The sequence below is a fragment of the Macrotis lagotis genome, chromosome 1 (genome assembly GCF_037893015.1).
Source record: "Macrotis lagotis isolate mMagLag1 chromosome 1, bilby.v1.9.chrom.fasta, whole genome shotgun sequence".
In the NCBI taxonomy this organism is placed as follows: Eukaryota; Metazoa; Chordata; class Mammalia; order Peramelemorphia; family Peramelidae; genus Macrotis; species Macrotis lagotis.
In genome coordinates, this window is record NC_133658.1 from 756,006,935 (window position 1) to 756,015,296 (window position 8,362).

The 8,362-nt window shown below is 39.4% G+C and overlaps 1 long non-coding RNA gene across 1 annotated transcript; it reads right to left on the reverse strand.

The window, feature by feature from the left end:
- Positions 1–4,808: 4,808 nt before the first annotated feature.
- LOC141487808 (uncharacterized) lies at positions 4,809–8,303 on the reverse strand. The gene is made up of 2 exons (XR_012468521.1): positions 8,251–8,303; positions 4,809–5,251 (listed from the first exon to the last, which is right to left on the reverse strand). It is a non-coding gene; the product is annotated as an uncharacterized LOC141487808 (long non-coding RNA).
- Between the last annotated feature and the right edge of the window lie 59 nt (positions 8,304–8,362).

The following is an 8,362-nucleotide window of genomic DNA, read 5'->3' on the forward strand; positions in this document are numbered from 1 at the left end:
AAATGGATTATCACCATTTCCATTCAACTAATATATAGCAGTTGCCATTACAAAGAATTCTAGAAATAACCTTAAATAGTAAACACTTGAGATCTTCTTGCCAACCTTGGTGGCAAGAAGCAATACTGGTTTAGAATATAAATGCATTTTAAAGATTTTATTTAAACAATCTTTACAACTAATGTTTCTGACAAATACTCATTTCTAAAATATACGGAGAACTGAGTCATATTTAAAAAAATAAAGCCATTCCCCAATTGACAAATGGTCAAAAGATATGCAAAGGCAATTTACAGATGGAGATCAAAGCAATCCATAGTCATATGAAAAATTGCTCTAAATCATTACTTATTAGAGAAATGCAAATTATTCTTTTTAAATTTGTTTTTATTAAAGATATTATTTGAGTTTTACAATTTTCCCCCCCAATCTTGCTTCCCTCCCCCCACCCCCCCACAGAAAGCACTCTGTCAGTCTTTACTTTCTTTCCATGTTGTACCTTCATCCAAATTGGGTGTGATGAGAGAGAAATCATATCCTTAAAGAAAAGAAGTCTAAGAAGTAACAAGATCAGACAATAAGATATCTGTTTTTTTCTAAATTAAAGGGAATAGTCCTTGCACTTTGTTCAAACTCCACAGCTCCTTATCTGGATACAGATGGCACTCTCCTTTGCAGACAGCCCCAAATTGTTCCCGATTGTTGCACTGATGGAATGAGCAAGTCCTTCAAGGTTGAACATCACTCCCATGTTGCTGTTAGGGCGTACAGTGTTTTTCTGGTTCTGCTCATCTCACTCAGCATCAGTTCATGCAAATCCCTCAAGGCTTCCCTGAAATCCTGTCCCTCCTGGTTTCTAATAGAACAATAGTGTTCCATGACATACATATACCACAGTTTGCTAAACCATTTCCCAATTGAAGGGCATTTACTTGGAGAAATGCAAATTAAAGCTTCTCTGAGGAACCACTTCACACCTCTTAGACTGTCCAATATGACCAGAAAGAATAACAATAATTGTTGGAAAGGTTGCAGGAAATCTGGGACACTGTTACATTATTGGTGGAACTGTGAACTCATCCAACCTTTCTGGAGAGAAATTTGGAACTACGCCCAAAGGGCAACAAAAATGTGCATAATCTTTGATCCAGCAATACCACTACTGGGTCTATACCCTGAAGAGATGATGAAAAAGGGTAAAAACATCACTTGTACAAAAATATTCATAGCAGCCCTGTTTGTGATGGCAAAGAATTGGAAATCAAGTAATGATTAACCTTGATGGACACACTTATTTCATCAGTGCAACAACCAGGGACAATTTGGGGCTGTCTGCAATGGAGAATACCATCTGTATCCAGATAAAGAGCTGTGGAGTTTGAACAAAGTTTAAGGACTATTCCCTTTAATTTAGAAAAAAGAAACTGATATCTTATTGTTTGATCTTGTTATCTCTTATACTTTATGTTTCTTCTTTAAGGATATGATTTCTCTCTCATCACACTCAATTTGGATCAATGTACAGCAAGGAAACAATGTAAAGACTGACAAATTGCTTTCTGTGGTGGAGTGGGGGGAGGGAAGTAAGATTGGGGGAGAAAAATTATAAAACTCAAAAATAAATAAAATCTTTAATTAAAAAAAGGATTAGGGGCTAGGTGGTACAGTGAATAGAGCACTGTCCTTGGAGTCAGGGGTACCTGAGTTCAAATCCGGCCTCAGCCTCAGACAATAATTTCCTAGCTGTTTGGCCTTGGGCAAGCCATTTAACCCCATTGCCTTGAAAAAAAAATCTAAAAAACAAAGGATTAAAAAATTTTTTTAAATTTTAAAAAATTTTATTTAAGAGTACAAAGGAAGATTTTCAACAGGATCAACTCATAAAAGAGTAAGAAGCAGTTAAAAGTTGCTAGAAAAAAATGGTACAACATCTAATTAAGCCAGATCATCCCAAGGCAAATTATAAATGAAATTGGAAATTTTCAATAACTGGAATAAAAATAGAAACTGTCAAGGGTTTTATAACTAATTATTGTCTTTAACAAGGACAATGAACCTACCAAATTCGAATTTTTAAAATAAAAGTCCCCAGTATACTGGGGAGAAAGTAGAAATAGTACTGCTATTGTTCTGTTGTTTTTCAGTAGTATCTGACTCTTCATAACTTTATTTAGGATTTCCTTGGCAAAGAGATTGAAGTGGTTTGCCATTTCCTTCTTTAGCTTGTTTTATAGATGAGGAAACTAAGACACGGGTTTAAGTGACTTGTCCGGGATAATACAACTAGTAAGAGTCTAAGGCCAGATTTGAACTCAGGAGGTTGTATTCCTGATCCAAGCTGGGCATTCTATCCACTATGTGACCTAGAAATGGTACTAAGCAAAGACAGAGCAGGTAAACCAGACCAAATATAAAGCATGTCTACTCAAGACCAAAGTCTTTTTAAAAATAACTTATTTTAAAATTTTTTTCCAATTACATGCAGAGATAGTTTTCAACATTCATTTTTGTAAAATTTTCTCCTTCCCTTCCCTAGAAATATTGATTAGCTACTTGGGAATGAAAGAGAGAGGAACTTAGAGTTGGGATAGAAGGGTAAGGAATTAGATTCATTTATTCATTCATTCAATCAACCAATTTATTAAATGTCTATGGAATGTAACTCTTTGAGCTATATTCTGGGAGAGATAGAAAGTTTAGGTAAGAAATAGTCCCTGATGCCTTGGATCTTACTGTAGTGAAGAATAGAGCACAAAGAAAGATAAATGTAACACAAAATAGAGATAGGAGAAACTGGGTCTGTGTTTTCATTGGTAGAGGAAACTGCTGGGTAAGAAAATATCCTCTACCAATGCATGTCAGCATCTCTCCAAAACTTTTGTTTTAGAGGGTTGTCTAGGGCACTGTAGATTTAAGGGACTTGCCCAAGGTCACACACCCCATATATATCAGAGAGGATTTGAAGATTATTTTTGCCTACAAGGCCAGTTCTATCATTATACTACATTGATTTATAATAAAAAATATTAAATGAAAAGTCCAGCAAAATGGAGTCCTGGCTTCTTTGGCATGCCTAGTTCTGCCATGGGGACATTTCTGAGGGGACTTTTGAGTGTACATAGCATGTTTGACATGGAGCCTGCCTGACACAGAGCCTGCTATATTCATCCCCTAGTGGGTAATGGTAGCTTCCTTTAGCTGCCTGTGGCTTTAAAATAGACAAGATTGAGTCATTCACCCTTTTTTCTGGCATCACCTCTTTTCTACCATCTTCTTTACTGTGCTCTTTTGAGGGACTCCTGTCTATTGTGTTTATCATGGATGTTATGAAATGAACCAAAAAGAGAGACAGTATTTGCCTTCCCCTGCTTAAATCTCTTTTATCCCATCTCCAAAAAATGGGACAAGTAGTGTTTGTTTCTCTTCTGTGTTGTATGTCATTAGTTTCAGGTATAGGCTGATCCCCATAGGACTGGGGAGCTCAACCTATGATATCTTTGGAGTCAGGATTATAGTTGAGATGGTATAACCATCTCAACATGGGTATAGCCATCTCTTGCATGGAAACCCTGAGAAGACAGGGAGCCTGAGACTTGAGCCAGAGATGGGTGTTGGACTTGGAACTGAAGAGTGTGATGTAAGGGAAAAGAGCTAAGGTATAAACCTAATCTTCTTCCCCTCTCCAGAGCCTGAGGTACAAGGAGGAGGGGGGGGGAGGGGAGAATACATTTATATATTTGTGATTATACCTTTTAAAGTCACTATTTCTTTGTAAAAAGTTCAGTGTAAACAAAATCATACCAAGCAAAGGCAGCACAATCAGGAAATATAATTATATACCAAAGAAACAAGCCTAACATTTTAAACTTTCTTTGTTACTAACTTTTTTTTGAAGGAGACCTAAAGTAAATGAATTTTTGTTTGCCTGCTGATTTACTTTGTTAATAATAGCTCACTTAGATAATACTTCAAAGTTTACTAAGAACATTACACACATTTTCTCATTTGGTTTTCACTATAAACCTTTGAGGCAGGCAGTGCTAGTATCCCCAGATGAGGAAACTGAGGCTGAGAGAGCTTAAATGACTTAACAGGTTCACAAAGGCTTTGGAGGTAGGTTTAAACCCAGGTGATCCTAACTCCAGATCTAGCACTCTGTCCATCATGTCATGATGCCTCAATATCATGCAAGTTATAATTGGTTTGAATTTTATACATTTTTCTTGTTTTGCATATGCATATTCTTTGCTGACATTTAATGCATTTCTAATTTTTAAAAATTAGTGCATTAGAGTTGTGTAGAACAAAATTTACCAAGGGAAGATTATCATGGTCAGGAGGTTTGGGGAAAGGAATAGCATAAGCTCTGTTCTTTCTGGTCTCAGAGTCTGGAGAGAGGCTGGCAGAGGCTCCTGGGAAGTGCCTAAAAGATATTTCAGTGACTGATATTTGGGTAGAGGTAAGTCTGGTTATCTTGAAACTAGATCTGTCAGACATTGCTGTTCCCACCCTTGCTGCCTACTTCCCAAAAGCTTGACAGACTCTAGGACTTTGTGAACCAACAAAGGCATTAGATTTAGAACCAAAGGACTGAGTTTGAATGCCAGTTCTGCCATTTACCAGTTGTATGATCTTGAACAAGTCATTTCTGTTGCCCTAGTCAGACCCACTGAATTAATTCCTGGGAGGTGATGAATTGGAAAGAGAAGTCAAAATTAGAAGGAGTCTAAGAGAAATCTTGAGAGTTTATACCAAGGATGCAGCCTTGCCTCATGAAACCCAGAATCAACAGAGATAGCTCATATATCCTCATTGAGTTTCTTTCTTTATTCAGGGTACTTGGAAATGAGCCCATAACCCACCACCAAATCATGATGAGCAAACAATTCCAAGCCCTCAGCATACTTATTCATGAATAAATGACAAAGAAGATCCACTTCACGTACTGCTTCAGTCATTCAAATATTTGTTCCATACCTGCTGTGTTTCCAACCTTGTTTGAAGCATTGTGGTAGAAGGATGGGTGCATTTATAAAAGCATACTACTGATCTCACCATTAGATAGAACCATAACTACTAGAGAATAAAAAGGTTTTATCTAAGGCTACCAATGTTGTGGGAGAACAGGTGAGTGAGGTGAGATGTCCTTCCTCCTTACAATGCCCCCCACCCTCTGCTTATTTTCCAATCCTCACTCTTGGTTTTGTTGACATGGCATCTTTTTCTCAAGTCTCCTCTTTTGTCCACAAACCTATTAAAAAAAAGTAAGAACCTTAGCCTCTGTGATATGGGACTACAATTTTGCTCACACTGTCCTCCTTGCCTACCCCAATCCCCAAGACAAACAAAATTCAATAAACAATGAATTTGCCCCAGGCAGTGATGCCTCCTTAAAACTCTGCTTTTAAAGAGTTTACACTTTTGAAAAACACTCTTTGAAAAATGAGGATAATACATTTTCTACAACTGGAAATGATGTAAGACAGTGTATAAATAAGAAGGCACTACTGAGGTTGAAATTTGAAGCTCTATTGAGTTAGGTAAGAGTGTTGCCCTTATTCATAGGTTGGGAAGACTTCTGCCTGAGTGCCTTCTAGACCTGGGTGCCTTTGAAGGGTGAACCGACTCCAAAGCTAATCCAGAGACTGGAGTGCCCTCTAGGGTAAACCCAGTTTGGCCTTTGGAGGTTCCATTCACAACTCAGACCCATAGCAATCCCAGTTCCCTATAAGGTGGTATAATGCTCTTCTGGACATAGCTAATGTGGGGATTTGTTTTGTTTGATCATATATATATTTATTACAAAGGTTATGTTGTATTAACCGGGGGAGGGTTACCAGGCAGAGGAAATACATTTCTACTAATTAAACAAAAAAATGGAATTTAATTTTTAAAAAAGATGGTCTAAAAGTAGCCCAGTTTTAAAGATGATGGAACTGGATGTCATGAAACAAGGTGTTTGCCTGGTAGATTCTGTTCCTTAATTAATCAGTCAGTGGGAATGTGATTAAAACATGAGACCCTATGTCTAGAGGATTTTATCTCCCACCCAGGCCTCACTAGGGCTTATCTAATGGAAATGCAGCAGGTAGGAGAAGGTTAGTGTGAAGGTGGATGAATCTGTCTCTATGAGGTATAGGGTAGAGATGAGGGGGAAGAAAAAGGGGTGGGAGGAGCAAGGATGGGGGGGGTCATTTCTTCAAGGTTGACCTCGGCTGGGTAATATGATCAGCCTGTCATGGTTCTGGGACCTGATTTGGGGAGAACAAAGAGGCCAGTCCCCTCTCTCTCCTCCAGCCTAGGAATGCAGCTGGAGGCCAGGCCGTGACCAATTGGGAATGAAGGTTGGAAGCGCATCGAATGCAGTTTGTACAGCAAGGCTTTCATGCATTGATGGGAGCCAGGCTCACAAAGCCAGGCTGACATGCCCCCTCGCTTCCAACTTTGATATCCCCCCCACCCCCGCACCCCCTCACCCCACTCTGGGAGAACACTGCAGCTCTGGCCGCTTGGCCTCAGGACTGCCTGGCCCCAGGACTGCCCCGCTGTGGCCAAAGGGGCTTCTTGGCTTCAGTGATATCTCATCTCCTGTCATCTATTCCCCCCCAACACACACACACACACACACACACACACACACACACACACACACACACACAGACACAAACACAGACACCCCCTCCCCTACTGCTCTCTGATTGTGATACCTCCTCTATCACCTCCTTAGCTTTCCTCCCTCCAAATTCCTAGAATTCTTAGAGAAAGAGAACTAGACAGAGGTGGGAAGAGGGAAACTAAAGTTTGAGAGCCCTGTCTTTCTCAGAGTGCCATCTTCAAGCCACTGCACTGTCACTCCAAAGGGACCTCTCAAATCATCTCTCTCCCCAGTGTAATGAATCATTTTTTAACTTGCAGGGTGTGTCTCTAGGCTAAAAATTTGAACATCCGCTGCATTCCAAGGTCTCTGGCCTCCTTGCACTCCACCAAGCAACCATTTCCAGTTGCCAGGTTCTATCAGTTCAAAGAATTTAAAGCCTTTCACTTTCCACCTAATTATCCAGGAAGTGATTACTTGTTTCTTTCCCACTTGTTTCTATTCCTTCAATTTTAATTTAAAAAATACATTCATTAACAAAAGAATGAATAATAATACAATAAGTGTCTACTATTTGGAAAGCAGCATGTTCTAAGCCTAGGGACACAAATAAAAACAATACTTCCTGATGAATATTAAAGCTTCTGAATCATTTAAATCAATAAAGAGATAAAAATGGTCCAGGTACTAGACTAGACTTTAGGAATATAGAGACAAAAATGAAACCATCTCTGCCCTTAGTAAGCTTACATTCCATTGATGAAAATAACAGGTACATTTGTGGTTGTTGTTCAGTTGTTTGTCTCCTTGTGACTCTGTGGATCATGGTATACCAACATTGTCCATAGGGTTTTCTTGCCAAGGATGCTGGAGTGGTTTGGCATTTCTTTCTCCAGTAGATTAAGACAAATAGAGACTGAGACTTGCCCAGGGACACACAGCTAGTAAGTGTCTGAGACTGGATTTGAATTTAGGTTTTCCTGACCAGAGCTCTGTCCACTGAGCCACCTAACTGCCAAAAGCATACTCTTTCCAAAAATATGCCCCTCCTGTGCCAGCCATGTCCTGTCAAAAGAGCAGGTTCAGATACATTAGAGCCAAGAATAGCTAACTGGGAGCACCATGGACTCCTGCTTAGGTTTCCAAAGCATTTTCTTTGTACCAAAGCTCAGTGTAGTCAAAACCCACTTCCAGGTCATATTGGTCCTTTACCACAATAGGCAGGTTACCCAGAGTCACTGCTGATATCATAATACTCATTACCATGTTTTTCTCACAGAGCAAGGTTGGACCCAGTTTTTGTCATTTGGAGGGTCACACCCTAAATCTGGGTTAAATCTAATTTTGCTACACTTTTGATCCCTATCTCTTCCTTAAGGGCTCAGGGATTGAGAAAGTCACACTATTGGCCACTTCTTGCTGAAGAGGTTAGGATTCCATGCTTATGGGTCAAAATCTTGGTCACTTCCCAGTCATTTCCATACAGGCTGAGGTCCTTCTAGTGTATCCACCCCATACCCTCTACCCTTCACTTTCCAGCTCTAGCTGGAAAAATAATTAAATTAACAATACCATTCCTGGAAAGGGCATGTCAGTCAATTACTCATTGACTCTAATCCATTCTTTCTGACCTCCCTTTCCAAAATATTTCTTACCTGCTACCAACTGTCCATACATAGCCATCCTCTGGAGCCCAGCTCAAGAACCTGTCAAAGCCAATTGTTAAATTTTAACTGTGAGCATTTACTCCTGGGAAATTGCTATTAT